Raw genomic sequence first — 22,946 nt, 5'->3', positions numbered from 1 at the left:
GACGAGGAGACTGATTTCTATAGCTGTCAGTCAACAGCGATACGAGGGAGGGACCGGCGACTGCCTGCAGGTGTTGTCCTGTATACGGTAGTACTTTCCAAGGCTTCGTTCAGAAAGTGGATCTGCGACGAAATCTAGCTACGAAGTGGCTGCGGCAGGCAGGTAAGTCCGGATCGTTGATGTATGACTGGGGCTGTAGGGCAGGTAGCACCGATGTTTAAATTTCATTTTATTTATAAGAAAGGCTGTTCATCAAATGGACGGTTTGTTTTTAGACAGCTTTAATCGTTTTGTAGGCTTTGTCCTGCTGCTTGCGTGAGTTTGACTTTAGAGTTCTTAACTCTCACACCCACAGCTTCTATGTAAATAGGCCCTTTAAGATAAGTGAACCTTTGACTAAATACAAAGTAAGCCTGCCGTTTAGAACTATTTCCTCCAGCACAAGGTGTGTTTTTTCAAGAATCTTAATCTCACAACAGCAATTTACAGTCGTTATTCTTAGTCTTATAGGGGTGCAATTGTATAAGCTTTGGACAGGCTAAATAGGAAAAGCATGAAAGTTGTCTTTTCCTTTTCAAAGGTAGAATGATAGAATGCAATTTTGAGTATGAAAACAAGTTATATTTCTGACAGTAAACATATTTCTTATGAAGGAAACTATTCAGGATTGAAATAAAGGCTATATTTTAGCACTTCCCTTGAAACAAGATGGATGAACAATCAGTTCTAAATAAACAGAAATCAGAAATACATAACTCCTATAAATTGAGAACTTATTTTTGATAAGTCTTTAGAATTGCTGCTGAAAATGGCAGCCATCTCTTCATTCACAGTGAACCATAAAATATGCATACATAAGTAAATTCCAATTTATTCCTTCTTGCCTTGCTTTAAAGATCAAAGGTGTATCAGTGGTATATGAAAGATTTGGGACAACCCTAAGCTACGAAACATCATATTAGTTTTACTTTTTATGTATAACTTTAGGATCTTTCTTGCTAATTATAATAGATGGCAATGGAGAAGAATAAAAAATTCATGTAGTAATATAATCCTAATACAGCCCAGGAACTCAAAATCCCCCTATTGTTTTCTAAAGAGATTAAATATGTATCTATTTCTAGAATTTGCCAAGATATTGTTGCAAATATTTTTGATATGACATTGTGACTCCGAATGCTGTTGAATATCAAAACAATTTGAGTTTTATATTATAGGATAGCATTGAATTTGGTTTATGTATTGAAGCTGGAATTTGAACATGTATCCTACCATGGGAATGTAATAAAGTTCCTGTTTTATATTAACAACACAGTTAATAATTTTCTGCCTCTCTGAAATTCTTGATTACTTTTCTCTCTCTCTCTCTCTTGAATTCAAAACTGCTTTTAGGGCAAATTTGTTCTTCATTCTGATCAGAGGTTTTTAGTATGAATTATTTATTTTTATTTGTATTGTCCTGTAATTTTTATAATACACACACACACACACACACACACAATTTCAATAAAAACAATATTATATAGTTGTGCTTATATACATATGAAAAAATAAAGCAATAAGTAGTGCCTCCTATTAAGATGCCTGTAACTTTTAATTTATATTTTTGAAGGAAAAAATATCTCCGACCCAACTTTATATCTTTTTTTTTCATCTTTCTGTAAAATTTTATATTGTGTGATGATATTACTGCGAGCTTTCGGACAGAATCTCTCAGTAAGCATCAATTACATTAAAGGCAAAATATAATACTTGTTGAAATGTGAGATTTACAAATTAAATAGTATTAAAATACAATGGCAAAATGAGTAACTTAAAACAATGTAAAACATACTGATTAAAAAGGAGGAAAGAAATGAAATATAAAAACATTCATGCATAATATTTACCCCAGGAAGTCTTGAATGAATAATTAGTTCAATAGATATTTTAAAACATAGTGGGGGAAGACTCAATATTCAAGAGTGAGAACATCCTAGACCTAGAGAATAGGATGAAGGATGAGGCATCACATTTTATCAAGTTTAGTAGGCATCTAAAAAAAAACTTTAAAAATGGATACAAATGCATATATTAATCCAGAAGATTTTAAAGGTTAATGTACAATTAGAATCAGAAAGCTTTCTTTTGGGACTAACAGATAAGCAACTGGAAAAAAAGTCATAGAACTTTATTTTTATATATGATAATCATAGCAAGACAATTATATGGTCTAAAGGAGAAAGGCTTAACACTAACCATAATGGAATAATAACTGGTAAAGAGTTGGAAAGATGCTAAGATGGCTAAACTAACCTCTTTGATTAGGGGAAAAAACTATTTTCATGTTTGACTGGAAATCTCTTATAGATTTTTTTGCATAGCTTTTTTCTATTTCTTTCATGTTCTCTTTTTCCACATTTTCTTTTGTTTCTTTTGCTTTTTATTAATGTATATTAGTTATGTTTTTTGAAAAACTTTAAATAAAATCTATATTTAAAAGTGAGCATATCGAAACTACGTGACCATGTATCAGAATCCACTTGACTTTAATAATTATACAAGTCTGCAAAACGACAGGAAATCTATTCAGTACCTTGCTCTCAAGTTGTATATAAGAAGCACTTCTTAAGTCTTAGCCTTTTTCCTAATAATGTTACATGTCAATCAAATGTTTCAGGCAAGAAACTTAGGAAGAGAAAGGCCAAGCATGAGAGAGCTTCTGAGCTTGTGTTCAATAATGCAGTATTAGTTAATTCAGTGATATGGGCCAGAAGCAAACTGCAAAAAATGTGAAAGTATAGTAAATGTGAAAGTATAGTAAACGTGTGTGTGGATATATCTGCCATGAGGGTACTGTAACATTCTAAATAATCAGTGTTATCACTTGCATTAGAATCCATATAGGGTAATGTAAGTGACCTCCTAAATGACGTTAGGCCACTAACCTTTGACCACTTTCTCTTAGCTGCTTAGAACAAACTTTAATCCTGATTCCTTTGGACCTTGCAAAAATGAAATAAAATTAGTTGACTTTAAAGTCTGACAATTTCTTTGTTTTGGAATGATTTGGATCTTCAAGGACATATTTAGCACTGGGACTGCTGTTTATAGCAACACATTTTAGATGCTAAATGTATTTCATAAAGTTCTCAAATGAAAAATATGCAATAATTTACACAACCAGTTATAAAGATGTATCTATCTACTTCTGCATAAAAACTGCGTTTAGAGTTTTCTCTTTAAGAATGTAGAATGAGACATGGTGAAGAGAAAAACAAAGATGAGCAAAGCCTTGCCTGATTTTTTGATTATGTCTCTCTTTTTCCTCTTTCGCCACTTCGTTTAGGAGGGTTCAATTAACCTTCTGGAAAGTTTTTGCAAGGGCTGAAAGGAGTGAAAGAATCAGGAAATATTTTGTAAGTTAATTATTATAAAACCCAAACTAATACCTTGCATCTTAACATTTAGTGAAGGAATCTTCTCTGAAATGAGCTTTGAATGTTTTCACATAAATTCCTAAGAATAAGAGAGTTGGAAGGCATTATTTTGGGCATTGCTCAATGCAGAAATTGAAATTCAAGCATTCACGAATAGTGACTGACTAGACACATCCTTTAAAGAAGAGCCCATCATTTCTCAAATAATTGGCTCCATGTCAAACTGCTCTTGTAATTATAACAGTTTTACAACAGTTATTAAAAAAATCAATTGACATGCCTTGACCTTCTTCTATTTGACATGTTTTAAGATATTTGAAGAATGCGATCATATTCCAGCCCAGTCATCTTTTTTTAAGGCTAAATATAAACACTCTTCCTATATCTCTTCATAGGCTCTTGATCTGTCTCCCTGATCATCCTCATTACCCTTCTCTGAAACTGTTTCAATTTCTGTAGTCATGCCCAGAACCATATACAATAGATAAGGGCTGCATGAATCATGATGAAAGCAGAATAAATTGAAACAATTATTCCTGTGATGTGAAAATTATACTCCTGTTAATGTTTCTAAAACAGTATTGCCTTTTTTTTCTCAGAACATTGACATTGCTGATTTCATGTTCTATTTGTATACAGCTACTATTTAAATCTTTTTTTTACATAGGTACCATTATTAAGCCGGGAACACACATGCTCCATTTTATACTTTGATTGGTTTTTGTTTCCTAAGTGAAGAACATTCACTTATCTTTCTTAAATTTCATTCTAATACTTTCAACCCATTTCTTTAATTTATCAAAATAATATTGAATGTTATTTCTAGTATTAGGTTTTCTATTGGTTTTTTTTCAACCATACATTTGATAAGACTTCCTTCTATCCATCTATCCAAGTCATTAATCAAGTATTATACAATAGAGGACTTAGAGCTGTTCCTCATAGCACCTCAGTTTGTCTCTTATTTCCAGATTGATAAGGAATTATTGATGAGCTTCTATGATTTTTAATCATGTATATATCTACTAAATTGTTATGCATCCAGCATACATAACTACCTAGCTTTAAAAGATCAAATGTTTTACTAAAACCAAGATATGCCTGCAGCATTCCCACAAATTATTAAGTAACTTAAACGAAAAATGAGAAGAACAAACCTTGCTAGAATAATAAATCCACGCTGACTTCTGATGATTTATCATATTGTTGTTAAGGTTTTTGCAGTCTGAACACTTTATGATCCAGAATCTTTTGATGTTTGTTGATTGGTATGTAGTTTGCTACACCTTCCTTTAACCACATTTTGAAAGAAGACAATAGTACACTATCCTTCCTGTGATCACCATATTGCCAATTCTCCAAAATTTCTCAAAAATACATAAGAATTCATTCAGCTGGACTATAAACAAGTATCTTTATTATCCTAAGAGTGGGTTCCTCTGATCTTGGCAATTTAAATTATTCAAAGAAACAACATGTTCTGCAACTACATTTTTATCCATCTCAAACTTCAGTCCTTCTCAGTTCTGCTGTTCACATTTTCCTGGTAGAAAACTTGATTATTTAAGACTGGATCAAAGTAGGAGTTAAGTGGCTCTGAGTTTTGTTTGTATCTATTAGTATTTTGTCATTGAGCAGCTGATATACACATTCCTTTCCTTTTATTTTGAATTTATCTAAAGGAGTCCCTTTTGTTCTGCTCAGCATTCTTCCTTAACCTTAGTTAATACTCAACTGTCCTTTTCCTAATGTCACTATCACCATTTGATGCTCCCTTTGTGGGCTTCTCTTTTCATTTCTATATATGATATTTTTTGTTTTCAAATATTTACTAGGTTTCAGGCATTTTTGGGCACCTACATTTGCCATTTCTGCTTGCCGCCAACTTCTTTTACCATAAAAATAGTTCATTTTTTAAAAAATTCTGAATTACATTATTTGTTAAATTGTTCAAGTATTAACTTACCTGAATACTGTAGTTTTGATCCATAAAAGCCTTTACTCTAGGATTTCATTGGCAGTCTTTTACAACAAAAGGACTACTTACATGAAAATTATTTTCTGTGGTCTTTGCTTATTTTATAGCTGTTATGTCATTTTACTCTTACGCATAATCAACTTCATTTAATGTTTAATATGAATTTAATCTGATGATAATCTAAATATTATTTGGAATGTAAACTTATGGTTTGCTTTAGGCTATCTTAGGAGCTAAAATATTAAAATGTTTCCATATTATGTATTATAAAAATTATTTAAAATAATGAAATTGTAATGTCCTGCAATAAATAAATAAATCTGACTCATCTGGATAATTCAATTTTCAGAAAGATTGAGCATTCAGGTACATACAACTCAGAGTCCGGACTTATGTGTAGTTTTAATCTTGACCATTTTCATTATTTTCAAGTTCAGTTTTATGTCACATAATTCCACAGTTATTCTTTTTCCCAAAAAACCCTAAATCTTTGAGAAAAAAGGAGTACAGATTCTTTAAAAAAAAACTATCAGCATGGTTTCATACGTATTTATTCATAAGTAAGCCTTATTTAATTCAAAGGAAGTTATTTCTGGCATGTACAGTATACATTGAAATGTAGCATCATAAGAATGAATACTTTATTGCTGATCTCATATGTTACACTATTTTGTAATGGCATAGCATGTGATTCCAGTCCATTTAGCATGATATGAACCAGATCAATACAGATGGTTCGCTTACAGGGATGAAGGAAAAGGTCTCAGGGCCAAATCATGAAGTTTTGGGCTATACATTTCTGTATAAGATATTCAGGAAGCATAAGGTTCTGGATTCCAGTTAGCAAAATTGTTCTGATGTATTTTGATCCTTAAGGCAAAGGATAGTTCTTGATACCTCTATTTTACCTACAGAAATATTTCAGACTGCTGGTTGAATCATATTTAATAATGTCACTCAATGAAGAGCCTCCTCACCCCCTGAAAGACATAGCTTCAGAGAAGGGATCACTCAGGAGTTGCTATTGTATCTCTCACCTATCTGCTCATGTATCCCAACAGCTACCTTGCGGCTCCTAATAGAGCAACCACTCTTAAATCACTCCAGTCATATGCCACTGGAATGATATCTCAATCTACTATGGCTCAGACTACTTACCGGGCTACATGTAAATCAGTGTAAACAAGTTTTGTCCTATTAAGTTGAGTTCTGGATATGACAGTGTATAGTCTTAAATTTTAAAATAGCTAGAATAACAATATGCTTTTTTGTTAGCCAGAATGCTACAGCAATTTTTGTTCTGAACAAAGGAGTTTGTTTGAGAAATGGAGTTCATCTTTGCTTCTAATATAGCACAAATGAAAACTGTGTAAGTTGGATGAAGAATGCGGATAGCACATTTGGGAAGTTTCTAGATCGCTAACATTGGTATAATTATAGGAACTTGCTGACTAATTAAATCCTTTAAAATGTTTCACCCCAAAATCTGGCTCATTGCCATTCAGTTCATATTCTTAGTTAGACCCAGTGTAGTAATTTGTATTCATAAGACAACCTCTTTCTGGATTTCCTTTACATGCTCTTCCCTGTCATTAGTAATTCTTTCTCTTTATCCTAAGTGACTTTACCAGAGTTCCTAGCATTTTGCTGCCAAATGCATTCTTCATCAGAATCATGTGGTTTAGAAGTGTAAGCCTGTAATTTTCCTAATAGCTTTCATTTACAAACATGCTGGTAGCTTCAGGCTCTATTAAGAGTCACAGATGTTCTTTTCTCCTCCCCCTGTGTATCTATTACTTTTTCTTCCCCACCATGATCTCTCTATACATTTGCTGTGACAGATTTTGATCACAGTCAGTCAATGCTTCTACTGTCTTTCTCTCTCAAAGTAGGTCAAGAGAGAAAAAGAAACATGAGGTCCACATTCCCAAGAGTGCTGGGTGTACAGTTTCTGCTGTTCTCCTTCTCTTTTAAGCTAGCAGGGGAATGACATATCCTTTTGGGAAGAGAACAGCTCCCAGTTTACAACAAAATGTGTAACATTTAGTGATAGCAAAACTGTTGAATGTGGCATTCTTCAAAAATGTTTTAGCTGTAAATGGTTAGAAATGGGTGACTGGTTGCTAGAAACTTCAGAGATTTTCTTTGGAAATGTAGAATGATTAACCTTTCTCTTAAAACCATTTATAAAGATTTAAAAAATAATAACAGACGCCCCTGAATTCCTAAATTACCCATATAATATAATGCCTTTTTTTTTGTGATTTACAAGTCCCATCCTTAGTACTATCTTTGACCTTTGATCACAATGAATGTCTGAAGAATTAGGTGGTGTGCGCTTTTGTCATCCATCCAGAAGAGACTGATATGATGTTGCTATGAGTAAAATGTTTATTCTGTAACATTGCAAGTTTTGTCATAAATTAAGTGTGCTTAAAGTGTATTTGTTCATTGCCTTACTTGGCTTTGCAGTTCAACTGTTTGCTAGCCCTAGAGCATGGGAAAGTCCTCTAAGATTAAACCAGTCTAGAAATCTTATGAATAAAAAAATGCAGTTAAATCTATCCTGGATAAAAATTTCCTGTGGTTTGAACCACACATTACTTTTGTCTTTGTGGGAGAAATATAATTCTATGAGTCTCTCCTATTGCTGTTCATCTTTTGGAGTGTTTAGAGATGCATACATTGAGTGTACTGTACTGTGAAATTCATTAATCCCTTGTCAGACAGGCGTGAACAATGTTATGTTGAATTAACTTCAGGAGTAACCAGTTCTTTGATTTTTGCAGATGTCTGTAGGTGATTGGCTAATTGTTATGTCAGTCTTATGCTTTCTCTCCTTCAAAAGGAAAATTTCTTACACAAATTGCAATCAAAGTTTAAAAAAGGAAAAAAATGTGAAAACCCTGAAATACGAAAATTAAATTAATTTGTTGATGGAAAATCCTGTCTTGATTGCTGTACATTATTTTAGTAATCCAATCTAATAATCTTTTGAGCCATATAGAGTTTTGCCAAAATTAACAAATTGACCGAAGGATATATTCATGTATAATTCATATTAGGAAAGGAAGCCTTTGAATTTTTTAAAATAATATAAACAAGCCTTCAAATTATCACTAACTTTCATCATTTGAGGATACAAAATTTGCTTGCTAATAGAGAGTATTTGCACATTTGTATTAATTACAATTTCATTAGCTTCTGGAGAGTCATTATAGTAGCCAATTAGCTCCACTTATTTTAAGACTAAATGGTGTTGATTAAAAGTTTCTAGTTCACTATGAAATGAAATGTTAATTTTTACTGATGGAGTAAAAGTCTAGCCAAAATCATAGACAAAGTTGAATCATTCTTTAAATTTTGTGGTTACATGAATGTTGGAGAAAAACATAATTCTTGGTATATTATTTTTGTATGGCTAGAATATTATTTTAAATGGAATGAACAGTTTTTACTCCAACTTTTTTTCCAGCACTCAAGGCAGCCTACAACTACCATAGCAAAAGTATGAGTAATTGACACAACTAATATCAAGGAAAAATTGTAAATATTTTTTTCTGTGTACATCATTCGTAGAAGTTTAAATGACTGTTCTTCAAAAGAAGTGAAAAAAGCATATTATGCAGTTTGGTCTTTTGCCGTGTAAGATTGAGATTGTCTTGGCAACATTTCGGCGAGGTCTCACTCACCATCCTCAGGCTGGTGTTTTTGGCTTAAAGCGTGGCCGGAGCTGCCGTCTTTCTATAAGACGTGTGTGGAGTGCTGACTTTGTTTCAGTAAGTGGATTGATTGGATGTGTGGCTGTATCATGATTGGTAGATTGGTGCTGATTGGTACCAATCATGATACAGCCACTCATCCAATCAATCCCTTCTCTCAGTGATTTATTAGGACAGTTGATAGGTTCAAAAGATGGATGGTAAGGTAGTAAGGAACTGCCTGTAGTTGAAAAATGAACCATTTCTAAACACTGTTTAGCAGTTGTGAAGATGAATAAGATAATAAAACATGCAATTTGGGTGACGTGACAGCTAATACTGGTCCTGAAATAATTCAGCTTCCAAATTCAACCAGTGTTTTTCTTTTAAAGTTTCTCCAGAACATTACTATTCATTAATACTTTTATTTTCATATAATCCACTTTTAATGCCAGTTCTGCTGGTCCTAGGATGTTTTTGCTTTAATAGCCAATTTAACAATGCAGATAACTGGTAAATCACAGCAGAATCGTAAGCCAGACCAAATTTTATACATAGGTTTCTGATATTGCAAAAATCAGCACAGAAAGCTGGACAGTAACCATCAGTGCAAATAAGGACTCAGTATTTCAAGTAATAATATTTATTAGTTATCCTATCTAGTTATCTTAAACAAGACTTATATCTGATGCTACTTTTCAAAATCAATCAAGGTCATTAAGGTGTAGATAAAGGAAAGACACACACACATACATACATATATTGCTTTATCATTTTAGCAATAGCACTTACATACCATTTCATAATGCTTTACAGCACTCTCTAGCCGGTTTTTATAGTCAGCATATTGCCCTGAACAATTTGGCTCCTCATTTTACTGACCTCGAAATTATGGAAGAATGAGTCAATCTTGAACTAATCAGGATCAAACTCCTGGCAGTGGGTAGAGCTATCCTAGAATTGCATTCTAACCACTGAACCACTAGGGCTCTTAACATTTTCTAAAATGATAGTTTATTGCATCAAAACTAAAAAAGAAATTTAGCATGCCTTAACAATTTGTTTATGGCATATGCTTTTATAGGCCAGTCTATGTTATCAGATACATGCTACTAGAAGCACAATAATTGGATAGTTTGGTTATATGTGGACTTCTAATTAGTTAGATTAAAGAGCAATAAAATTCAAACAGTTGGATTGTGAAAGTGACTGAATAATCAGATTTACAAGATATAAGTAAAAACAAATGTACCTATTATATATAAATGGGGTGTTTTTATTTTCTGTATTTTAGTTTCATGAAGCTGTCACCCAGGAATGCAGAAAAATATCTTGCATTTTTAAAATGAAATGAAAGCAAATGAGTTTTATTAACTATAGGTGAAATGAGTGCCTGTATTTTAATCTTGTACTTAAATAAAATTAGTGGTATTTACATTTAGGAATAAGTAAATTTTCTACCTATGTTTTATTTGACTTATTTCCTCTGTTTGCATGACATATTTAACTGGGTCATGGGGAGGGAAGTGTGATACACAGACTCTAAAACCTAGCCAATTAATCCAGAGGAAGTTAGATATAATCCCAAACACACCCGGTAATCCGTATTATTTGTTGTAACAAGGTGCAAGGTAATGAATTGACTGGGGGAAGGGATTGCTCGGTCATTTCTGACATGCAAACAGGGCCATTAATTCCGATTTACAAGATGCCAATTTTTTCCAGTAAAACATGTTATGTTTATAACGATACACTGTGACCACTGATAAATTCTGTTCTTTGCCTATGACATAGTGGCCTCCGGAGCCTGAGGAGGGCAAAAATCCCCCATGCCATGATCAGAATTCCAGTCATCTGGTAGCCTAGGTGGGATTAGTTTTAGCTCAAAACAGCACAGGATTCTTTGAAATTAACCTAACAGCTGACAGTGGGTCATTCTTTTTCTACCGCCACAAAGCATCATCTACAATACAAACTTGCAAAATGGGACTGATTTAGGAACTTATCTTTTTTTTAAAAAAATATTGTCCTTTCTCAAATAGTTAGGGAAAAATAATGGAATCTCCCTTGGCTCTGCACAGTGGAACTGACCCTGATCTGGGCATATGGATTTTTAATTGGGGAGCGGGAGAGCAACATAAAGAAAAAGAAAAAGAGATACTCTCTCAGTAACTTTTTGTGACAGTTGGAATGCTATAAAAATTGTTAGCAGGTGTTTGACCAGGACGTGGTGATCTGTGTTACTGCTTTGTGGGGTGTTTATTCTGGAGAATATTTGACTAGATAAATTGTGCTGTTCCATAGCTGCTGTTATACTGTGAGATAGATATCTGAGAAAATCCATATTAAAAAAATAAATTTTGAAGTTTCATTTTTATTTGATGGTAATTCATCAGATGTGTCAAGAAAAACAAGATGGGTCTACGGGCAGGAATCTCTCATATATCACTAGTCATAATAATTGTTAGAATGTTGGCCATTACTATAGATACCCCCAAAGCTCTGAAGCTCATTGGAATACCATGGGCTAGTCAATGAGTCTTTGGCTGTCAAATTCTTATACTGTATATATACAATAATATAAAACAAAATGCAAAATGAAAGTATAATATACAGAAGGTAGCAGTAACAGTATTTCAAAATCTAAACCAATATAAATCAATGTATTAATACAAATTGCAAAATAACTAATGCATTAATACAAATTAAAAACTAATTAAAAGCTAACTAAAAAGCCTGGGAAATAGAAAGGTTCTCTCTTGTACAGATCTACTTCACTTCCTTTGTGGAAGTGGATCTCATTACAGTAGAACATCTTGAGGTCTGTTGGGAGGTCCACTAGAAGATTTTAACTAATTAACTTTTTGACTTTTAAGAGGATAGTTAAGAGGATTAAACAGAAAAAAGGGATGAGAAAAATGTACTCTGACCTTCTAAAAAGAAGTGTTACACAAATGCAATTAATATTTTAGAGGCTATACTTACATTTAAAATTTTGGAATAATTATTGTTTATGACAGACATAAGCGGTTTTCTGATATTAAGGATGAAACGACCAAACTGAACGGAACATTACCATTCTCTGCTTCTTTAACCTTCAAGCTGTAGTAGAAAGAAGCTCATTCTGACACAGTGGTTTGGGTGTGGAGAAAGAGTTTAAAATCCACATGGTTAACTTAAAATATAATATCTTAAATAAAAAGTATGCTATATTAAATATTGCAAATTGTAATATATGCTGACAAATTAAAGTAAGCAACGAAGGCAGAAGTGGTATGCAGCAGGTTCTGACCAGTTCTGGAGAACTGGTGGCGGAAATTTTGAGTAGTTTGGAGAACCGGTAAATACCACATCTGACTGGCTCCTCCCCCATCTATTCTCTGCCTCCCAAGTCCCAGCTGATCAGAAGGAAATGGGGATTTTGCAGTAACTTCCTCTGGAGTGGGGAGGGAATGGAGATTTTACAGTATCCTTCCCCTGCCACACCACCAAGCCACGCCTCCCCAAGCCATGCCACACCCATCAAGCCATACCCACAGAACCGGTAGTAAAAAAATAATAATCCCACCATGTATTTATAATTTCATATCAATAAACCTCTTTAATTTTAACATATTTTTTTAAGCAATGAAGAAAAAAAAGTATACATGTATAGAAATTATATTTTTAAAACACCCCCCCCCCAACTTATTTTAGTCTGGAATGTTGACCTGATTGCAATTCCCAGCTATTCTCATCATAATATTGTATAGTTATATATCGTTACCCGCCCCAAAATTTTAATCTGTCTTTATAATCTCATTATAAGTATATTTCATATCCCCCCTCCATTTTTCCAAATCTTAGCATATTTGATTGTCTTTAAATAACAATCCCTACTGCTCAGTGTTCACTACAGTTCTATTGATCTGCTACATAAAGTAACAAACAATACACACCTCACTTTGTTCTTAAACATTTTTTTAAACATTCTATATACATTCATATTTCTTATATTTTAACCTATATTTAATTGTCTTTCCATTATCATATTCAATCAATTAATAACTCAGTTTAATTTATCATGTAAAAGAATATTTCATATATTTTAACTTTTATTTAATTATTTTTCCATTATCCTGTTCAATCCATTAGCAACTCAGTTTAATTATCATGTAAAGATGTAAATCCCATGCCTCAACTTTATATTCTCCCCATAACAATTTCTAAATATCGGATTTTCCCCTAACAAGTCTTTTGTCCCAATTCTCTATTCCTGTTGTCTCCCTTTTCTTCGTTGGGACATGTCCACCCTTTTCAATTTTCCCCAAGCCACTGTCAAGCCATTTCCCCCCATCTTTCTTTTCTTTCTGCCAAAATCGCAATCTATCCATCAGTATTATTTATACTCACAAGGTTCTTTGTCTTTTCCAAATTCCGATTTACCGTATTTTTCGGAGTATAAGACACACCTTTTTTCCTCAAAAGAGGCTGAAACTCTGGGTGCGTCTTATACATCGAATACAGCATTTTTTGCCTCCCAAAGCCCCGTACCCTTCACCAGAATGGCCATGCATACCCTTATGGAGGCTTTCAGAGAGCTGGGGAGGGCAGAAATGAGCAAAAGACGGGCCGTCCCCCCCGCCCCCAGCAGCACTCTATGAGCCTCCATAAGGCTATGCATGCAATTTTTTTTGAAAAAATGGGCTGTTTTGGGGATGTTTGCAGAGTGCAAAAACTTGTTTTTCCCTTTTGGAAAGCCCTTTGATCGATGAGAATTACATTGATCAAGTGCTGTGCCAGCAGAAACAAAGTCTCTGAAAAATACGGCATGTCAGTTGGTTAATTAAATCTCCTTATCAGGTTTCACATTCCTTCGTACACCACTCCTGCTCACAAGCTTTGGCCAGAAGCCTTCAGCTTAAAGGTAGCCATGTTACCATGCTACCTCCCCCGACGCCAGTTCAAAGAACTAATCTCTGACCTACGAGGAACCTGTTATCCTCTTCTAGGCCTGATGAGATGCAGTTCCCTCTTCGCTCCCCCTACAGGGGAGTTCTGACTCAAAAGGGTCCCGGCACTGGTTTGTCAGAGAGAATTTATGTGAGGCTCTTCAGAGCCCACATTTTTTCTGTCTGTCTCTCTGAGGTACTCCCGCCCCCTTCAGCTATCATCAGTTGTTAAATGTGATCCCAACTGAAGAGGCTGGCATCTGTTGTCAACATCAGATGGTCTGGCTCACTGAACTGGCAATCCCTGGAGATGGCCTGGGACAACCACCACCCCAGAGACCTGATTACCTTTGGTGGTACCTGCACTCTCGCAGATGAGCAGCTCCTGCTGGTGCTCTGATGTGGTAGAAGGAACCACTAGAGGCATCTGCTGTGGAATCAGGCCCAGGGTACGATGGAGAAGCAGAACACTATATTTCCCAGCAATTGGAAGAGTAGGAGCAGCAGGACCCACTGTTGCCTCCTTACGTGGTCTGCTAGATCCTGAAGATTGGACTAGCACTGTTGGGAGGGGTAGACCATACCTTCTGTGGTGTCTATGATTGCCCCCCAGATGGAGGAGGCGAGTTGTCGGGGTGAGGTGACTCTTGTCCAGATTTATGGAGAACTCTTGGTCCTATAGGACATGAAGGGTCATTCCCAGGTCTCTCTCCACCTGAGTTGCTGACCTGGATTGGAGCAGAATGTCATCCAGATAGTACTGGATCCTGACTGGTCTGGTGCAGAGATGGGCTGCTATTGCTGCAAGCAGCTTGATAAACACCCTGGGGGCCGATGAAAGGCCAAAGGAGAGGGGGCTGTACTGATAATGTTTCCCTGCATAGAGGAAGTGGAGAAATTGCCTGTGGGCAGGGAGGATGAGTACATGCAGGTGTCTCTCTGTGAAGTCCACCAACATGAGGAAGTTGCCCCTTCTGACGCCCTCCAGGATGGTCTAGAACTAATGCATCTTGAACCGCTGGTAGACAATGTGGAGGTTCAGATGCTCGAGGACTAGAATTGCTCATCAACCCTCCAAGGTCTTCGGGATGATGAACAGGAGGAAGTAGAACCCCTGACCCTATTGCTTCTCTGGAGCTGGCTGGATCGCCTGAATTTCCAGTAGGTATTGGATTGCGGATTCCACGTGGAGCCGCTTCTCCTGGTCCTGTGATACGAGGCACCTGATGAAAAATCTCGGGGAGGGGGGGAAGGTGGAGAGAAATTCCAAGGAGAGGCCGAATTTCATCATCTCCCTAACCCAGGCGTCTATGGTTATTTCCTCCCATCGGCTGGTGAAGAATGCCAATTGGCCCCCAATGGGAAGGTTCTCGCAGCAGTCACTTTTGATGCCAAAAAGGGTGACCTCTCCCACCCTGGAGGATCTCTTGGGTGGGAATTGCTGGCCTCTCCTACCTGCCATATCCTGCTGCTGACCTTTTCTGGAAAGGAATTGTCTCTGCGGACAAGGGAGGTTGAATCCCCCATCCAACCTTCGAAAGGATGAGCATTGATAATAGGGGAAAGAGCAAGGCTCAGCCTGTTGATAAAGAGTTGGCAATATCGTGTGTTTGTCCCTAGATTCGACCAAGAGGGGCTCTAGGTGGTCCACAAATAAGTGGTCCAACAAGAAGGGGGCAGATGCTAGTCTCCACTTGTGTCTGGCCTTGGTTGACTGGTTCCCATATTGGCAATTTTCCTAGCCTTGAACAGTGGGAATCTGAATAAGGAAGGCCAGAAGAGGCCCACAAAGACAGGTTGGTCAGGGGTCAGTCTCTTGTCATCTGCCAGGTCTGAGTCCCTGTGAGTCTCCTCCTCTTCTGACAGAGAAGCCTGACTTGGAGATACAGAGAGAAGGTGCTCCTGAGGGGGCAAGAACCCCTGGGTTCCCGGGCCTCTTGGTGCACAAGGGATCTGAGCCTATCTGATGCCTCAGAGGTGGCTTATGTGTTGCAAGCCTGCACAAATTCCTTGTCTAATGGCCTCTGAAATAATGGCCATCATGTTGGGAAGAGGAATAGGCTCTGCTGGCTGCTGAGGATGGAGGCCTGCCGCAGTCGGAGTGAAGGTGGCCTCTGAATTGTGGCTCCTATGCCTGGCTATCTATTCCCTGGTTGATGGAGTGTTAAAGAAATCCCCACTTTCTTCAGGGTGATGAGATACTGAAGGGGATGGCAGCTCCTTCTCATTGTCAGGTGACATTGCAGCCTGCTGATGACTGTCACAAGTGAGGGACAGCTCTAATGTCTGCAGTGCAAATAGGTGGGGGCTGACCGCAATGGAGCGCTGATCGGTGGCCCTCCTGGCAGCTTCCCTCTCGGCCTTGGCAAATTTGTGTCTAAGGCCTTTTGGCATTGGCCTTCAGCTTGTTCCATGGACTTATAAGCCTTCCTAGAGTGCCCTCTGGACCTTGACACAAGGGCAACTTGTTTTCTTGCAGGCCTCGATCCGGAGGTCCCTGTGGTGTTGCTTTCTTGGGGGGAGGAGAGCTCAGGGGTTTCAGTCACTGTGGCTGAGTCCTCCAAAATGGTGGCCACCATTATTAAGGCACCATGTAACAAGGGAATTCAACGAAGTTCACTCCTGCCGCCCTTCTTCAAATTGACCACCTAATGAATGTCTAAAGGGGGGGAAAGCAGTGCTGCAGTCTGCCTGTGGTCAAGGGCTGTAGCAGGGTACACACAGTGTGAGCTCTCACCTTGCTCAGCACCACTCTAAAATGACACCCGATGCTGAGAAGTGGCTCAAAATGGTGTCTGTTGCCTTCGCGCCTCTTCAAAATGATGCCTGTCACACTCGGTGAGCAGATATGGCACCCATTGCTTTCCTGGGCCTGGAGCTGCTGAATGGAAACTCATGAGCAATGCCCCTGGGCCTCATTGGGACCACTAATTATGCTAATTCTGCAGTCCTAGGGGCAGTGTTCCGGAGTGTTGTTCGTGAGCGCTGCCCTATGTTGGCTATTAGCCGGCCTGCTGCCTTGCAGCCTTCAGCAGAATGGGGTTAAAAGCCCCGTTCACTGGATCGGGATGCTGCTGTAACCTGCTGCTAAAGGGAGCCAGCCTCAAGATTTGTTTTTGTTGATTTGTAGAAGGATAGCTATTAAAATATCCAGGAATGGAAGACAGAAGAGAAAAAACATATCTTGTCCTAAGATAGACTGAGTCTAAAAGCTAGGAGGAGCTACCAGAGGAGGTGTGTCATCACAGCTTGCAGACTCAGTCTGATTGGATGACAGACTGAATAAACCCATTCCTGGATGCTATCTCCACCACTATGGAGAAATTTGTATTTTCAATAAGCTCAGGTCAAAGGCTCATTGGAAAAATAATTATTGATTTGCTTTTAACATTCATGGAGGTAGAGGACAGGCAAACCACTGCAGAAAGTTCCATAAAGTGATGTTTGCAACTGAGAAGCCATATTGCTATATATATTCCTTGTAACTTGCAAGGAGGGAGAGTCCTTCTGTAATTGACTAAACTAAGTTGGGAGGCAGAATGTTTTCTACCAAGGTCTATGTAATACCTACTGTTGTATCCTGCAGGGTTCAAAGGCAACAATAAGTACTTTGAATTTCAGCTGGAAGCTCCTGGTAGCCAATGCATAATGTACATATTATTCTGAGTGGTGAGGTTTTCCCACAAAAAATCTTGCTTTTGCATCTTTGTGCAGTGATCAAGTTATCTCCGGGGTAGCCCCATGTAGAATCTGTTACAGTAATCCAACTATATAGTGATCAAGACATAAGTTGCTGTTCAAGTTATTTAGACAGTATCAGCATAAGTAATATATTTAAAAAATATACATCCCGCTTGTAATTCATATGATTTTAATAGCAGCTTGTATGTAAAAAACTCTCACTAAAAGCATATGCAAGTACATACATAGCATATAACAACAAGAGACAAGCAATACACATTTTAACAATCTCAGATAAAAATTAAAACAGCAACATAATATTAAACATTTGTCTTCTATTCTTCCTTAGGCTTGTTGTTCATCTTTATTTTATTCTTTTGTATTTTTTTCTCCCCAAAATTTTGAATAATATTAATAATAATAATAATAATTTTATTTGATTAGCCGCAACCCTCTCCCGAAGGACTCGGGGCGGCGTACAATCAAACAGATAAAAAATACACATAAGACAAACATATATACAAAAGAACAGAGACATATACATATGTGCATGGAGGAGGATGGACTTAAGTGAAAGACAGTTAAAAATACAATTTAAAATCCCCTAATAAAATTACCAAATTAAAAAAAAAACCCATCAGGAGCGTTACTAAGTTATGGTCGAGCCAGGCCAGCTATTTGGAAAAGGTGGGTCTTGAGCTTGACACGGAAGGAGCGGAGGTCAGTAGTAGTCCTAATATCCGGGGGGAGGTCATTCCACAGGGCTGGGCCCGCCACAGAGAAGGCTCTGCTCCTAGGCGCCGCCCCATGGCACTGTCTGGTAGACGGCACCTGGAGAAGTCCCTCTCTGTGCGAGCGGATGGGTCGTAGGGATGTATGGGGCAGAATACGATCCCGCAGGTAACTAGGTCCTGAGCCATGGAGCGCTTTAAAGATCGTAATCAAAACCTTGAAACGCACTCGATAGACCACAGGAAGCCAGTGCAGCTCGCGCAGGAGAGGTGTCACATGGGAGTACTTGGTACTCCCCATAATCACCCGCGCGGCCGCATTCTGGACCAACTGCAGTCTCCGAGTGCATTTCAAGGGGAGCCCCATGTAGAGAGCGTTACAGTAGTCCAGGCGAGACGTCACCAGCGCATGGGTGACTGTGCGTAAGGCGTCCCGGTCCAATAGGGGGCGCAATTGGCGCACCAGGCGAACCTGGTGGAATGCCCCCCTGGCCACGGCTGTCACATGTTCATCCATGGACAGCCTGGCATCCAGGAGGACGCCCAAATTGCGCGCCCGCTCCACGGGGGCAAGTTGAATGCCCCCAATGGCCAGAGATGGAATTATCTGGTTGAACCGGGGGGCCGGAACCCACAGCCACTCCGTCTTGGAAGGGTTGAGCCTGAGTCGGTTGTCATCCATCCAGACCCGTACGGCTTCCACACACCGGGACATCACTTCGATGGCCTCGTTGGGGTGGTTCGGGGTGGAAATGTACAGCTGAGTATCATCAGCGTACAGATGATATCCCACCCCGAAACCACGGATGATCTCACCCAGCGGCTTCATGTATGTGTTGAACAGGAGCGGCGAGAGGACCGACCCCTGTGGCACCCCACAAGTAAGGGGGCTTAGGGTCGACCTCTGCCCCCCTGCCAACACACAAGCCTCCTGGTGCCCCGGACCCCCAACCCCTCCAGTCGGTGCAACAGGATACCATGGTCGATGGTATCAAAAGCCGCCGAGAGGTCTAATAGGACCAGGATAGAGGAGCAACCCCTATCTCTGGCCCTCCAGAGATCGTCTACCAACGCGACCAAGGCCGTCTCAGTGCTGTGCCCAGGGCGAAAGCCGGACTGGCGCGGGTCTAGATAATCATTCTCCTCCAGATGTCGTGGGAACTGAGAAGCCACCACACTCTCTACAACCTTCGCCAAAAAGGGAAGGTTGGAGACAGGACGATAATTGGCCAGCTCCGTAGGGTCTAGGGAAGGCTTCTTGAGCAAGGGTCTCACCACCGCCTCTTTCAAGGCGGCCGGGAGAGACCCCTCACCCAACAAAGCGTTCACTAGGCCCAGGAGCCAGTCGCGTGTAACCTCCCAGGAAGCCAGTACAAGCCAGGAGGGACACGGGTCCAGCAAACATGTGGTAGGTCGCAGTCGTCCACGCAATCTGTCCAAATCCTCGATGGCAACCAAGTCAAACTCCTCCCAAAAAGGTTTCTCAAGACTCGCCACTGGCGTCTCGACTGGGCCACTGAAGGGGACCCAATCCTTCCGGATTTGAGCGACTTTATCCAGCAGATATTTCCCAAACTCCTCTGCTCTACCCTGTAGAGGGGCCTCCCGCGGCCTCTGAAACAGAAGGGAGCGGGACACCCGAAACAGGGCGGCAGGGCGGTTCTCTGCGGATGCAATGAGAGCGGCACAATATCGACGTTTGGCCGTTCTCAATGCCACTAGGTACATCCTTAAATGGGCTCGTACCTGTGCTCGGTCCAATTCGGATCGGGAGGATCTCCAACGACTCTCTAGGCATCTCTTGCGGCGCTTCATCACCCTTAGCTCCTCGGTGAACCAAGGAGCCAGGGTGGATCGTTGCCGCCGGAGAGGCCGCAAAGGCGCCACCCGGTTCAAGGCCCTGGTAGTCGCATTATTCCACGCGGCCACCAGGTCCTCTACCCGAGGGCGGGTCAGGGCTGCAGGAGGTGGCCCAAGCTCCGTCTGGAACCTATCTGGTTCCATCAAGCGCCTGGGGCGGAACCATCTAGTGTTTTCCGGTTCCGCCTCCCCGCAGCGAGGGGTAGCACCAGGGAAGTCAAGTCGGAGGAGTGAGTGATCTGACCATGATAGAGGAGTGATGGTTAAATTCACTCCTCCCAGATCACTCAACCACTGGCGAGAGACAAAAACGAGGTCCAAGGTGTGACCTCCCTCGTGTGTCGGGCCCTGAATCATTTGAGTCAGGTCCATGGCTGTCATGGAAGCCATGAACTCCCAAACCCCCTCTGATGCTTCTCCCACTGACGGCAGGTTAAAATCCCCCATTACTAAAAGTTTGGGGGTCTCAACCGCCACCGATGAGATTAGCTCGAGGAGCTCAGGCAGGGTCGCTGATGTATGGCGGGGAGCCAGGTATACTATCAGCAGGCCCAACTGCCTCCCAGGGCCCCATTTCACAACAAGGGATTCACATCCGGACGTCTGTGGCACAGTGGACTCCCTCGGCTCTAAGTCCTCCCGGATAATCACTGCTACCCCACCGCCCCTTCCCCGGACCCGGGGCTGGTGAAATGCTTGGTAACCTGGTGGGCACATTTCCACGAGGGGTAACCCTCCCTCGTGGCCCAACCAGGTTTCCGTTATTCCCGCGAGGTCCGGCTCCCCCTCCAAAATTAGATCATGAATGAGGGGGGCCTTATTGATAACGGACCTCGCATTGCATAACAGCAGCCTCAGGCCCTGGGCCTGCAAATCCTGACCACCTAGAACGCGGGGGTTGGTACAAGCGACCGGGTGTAACCAGCACCCACGGTCTCCCAACCGACTGCGGGTTGTTAATCTGTCCTCGTATCTGCCCCTCCCTACGACCGTTGGAATCAAGGAGCCCTGTATAGAAATGGTATCCTCTCCCCCCTCCTCCTCTCTGCTCCTTCTGCTCAAGAACCCACCTGGTGACCTGGCTTCGTCATCGCTCCTGATCTGACCCACCCACCCCCCAACCCCTGAACCCCTAAAAGAATTTAAAAAACATTTGACTAAAAACCCCCTAAGTCTCCGCTTCCTCCACCTCTCGGGATTAATGAATCCGTCATCAAGGTGGGCCCTTGAAAGGGCGGAGGGCCACACCTGCGAGAGGGGGGACTCCCGCAGTAGGAGCAAATCTGACCTCGAGTGTATACTGGGGGGAGCTGCAGCAAGGGCCAGGGTGCTATAGATGTTAATTAAGTCAGCAAGCCAGGTTCCACATCAGATGGTAAGTCAATACGTGGATAATAGGTAGATGGTAGATAGATGGCGAATAGGTGGAAAGTAGATGGTACATGGTGGAGGCCAAGAGGCAATCTGTGGTGTGGGTGGGCAGGCAGTCTAAGTAGATGTTTGATGGAGTTTGATGGTAAAATTGATGGTAAATTTGATGGTAAGCGGGTGAAAGCTGGTGAAAGATGGTGGGGGGTAGTCCCGCAGGCACACACAGTAGTCCATAGTTATAGATAGTCAAAATAATAAGTAAACAAGTGACAAGCGGGCGGGTTAGCCATGGCAGGTAAATGGCAGGGGTTGATAAATCCTTTCTCTTCCTGGCACTAAACCTCCTGCCAATGGAAGCCTCCTGCCAATCTCCTGGGCACAGACCTGTCCTGCCCTTGGTGCCACAGGGCTCCCTCCTTCTGCCAGGCTCCAGCATAGCTCTTTAAGGGCAAGCCCCATCGTAGCCTGCCTCCCCCCAACTTCAGCGGCCCCCCCGGTGTTAGTCCTGGCCCGAGCCCTGCTCCGGCCGGCCTACGGCTCTCCCGCAGGCCTTCTTCGGCCTCCAGCGTCTCGAGCCTCATGCAAACCCCCGAACGGCCTTTCTGCAGTCCTCACCCTCCAATTTGGCCTTGCTAACATCGCCGATACTGTCCTTGCGCCGCCCGGGTCGCTGGGATGCCGCTGGGATGCCATCGCTGCCACCCGTTCATCCTGCCTCTGCCCCTATCACCGCAGTCGCCGCCGCCGCCATTCGCCGACCTCCAGCTGAAGCTCCAATGCCGACTCCACCTCCAACTCTCATTTCGGCTCCAGCTGGGGCTATTTCTTCATCTGTCCTGGCTGTTTGACCACCCTGGAGGGCCAATTAAGGCTCCATGGAAAGCCAGGGTGGTCGTTGCTCTTAATTCCCAACCCTCGCGATGGAAAGAGGGCCAGGGGCGCCCCCTCCCCCGTCAAAGAGCTCCGTGGAAGTACGGAGCTCAGAAGTCAGCAGCCATTTCCTCCGGAAGCTCCTCCTCCTCCTATTCTCAGTTATTCAGTATTGTTGGGATGTACAAAATATAGTATATAATGTTAGTCCCTTTAGCTTCCTGCATTGGGCTTCAGCACACAAATATTATGCTGCAGTCCCATAATTTTTAGTCATTATGAAGCTGCACTGATACTACTGAATATTTCCCTTTTGATGCAGGTGGAAGCAGAATCTCTGTCAGCATAATTTAATAAGCCCAATTGTTATTGATATAACTGAATTTGTCTAGTAAGAAATAAAA

At 40.8% G+C, this 22,946-nt stretch overlaps 1 protein-coding gene across 1 annotated transcript in view; it reads left to right on the top strand.

Moving 5' to 3' along the window:
• Positions 1 to 22,946, top strand: part of PLS1 (plastin 1) — a 53,961-nt gene continuing 31,015 nt past the window's right edge. Inside the window, exon 1 of the mRNA XM_081955890.1 lies at positions 1 to 162. The gene's annotated coding sequence lies outside the window, so the exon portion shown is untranslated. The remainder of the gene's footprint in view (positions 163 to 22,946) is intronic.

The sequence above is a fragment of the Natrix helvetica genome (assembly GCF_964273705.1).
Source record: "Natrix helvetica genome assembly, chromosome: 5".
In the NCBI taxonomy this organism is placed as follows: Eukaryota; Metazoa; Chordata; class Lepidosauria; order Squamata; family Natricidae; genus Natrix; species Natrix helvetica.
This window is presented reverse-complemented; position numbering and strand designations above follow the sequence as displayed.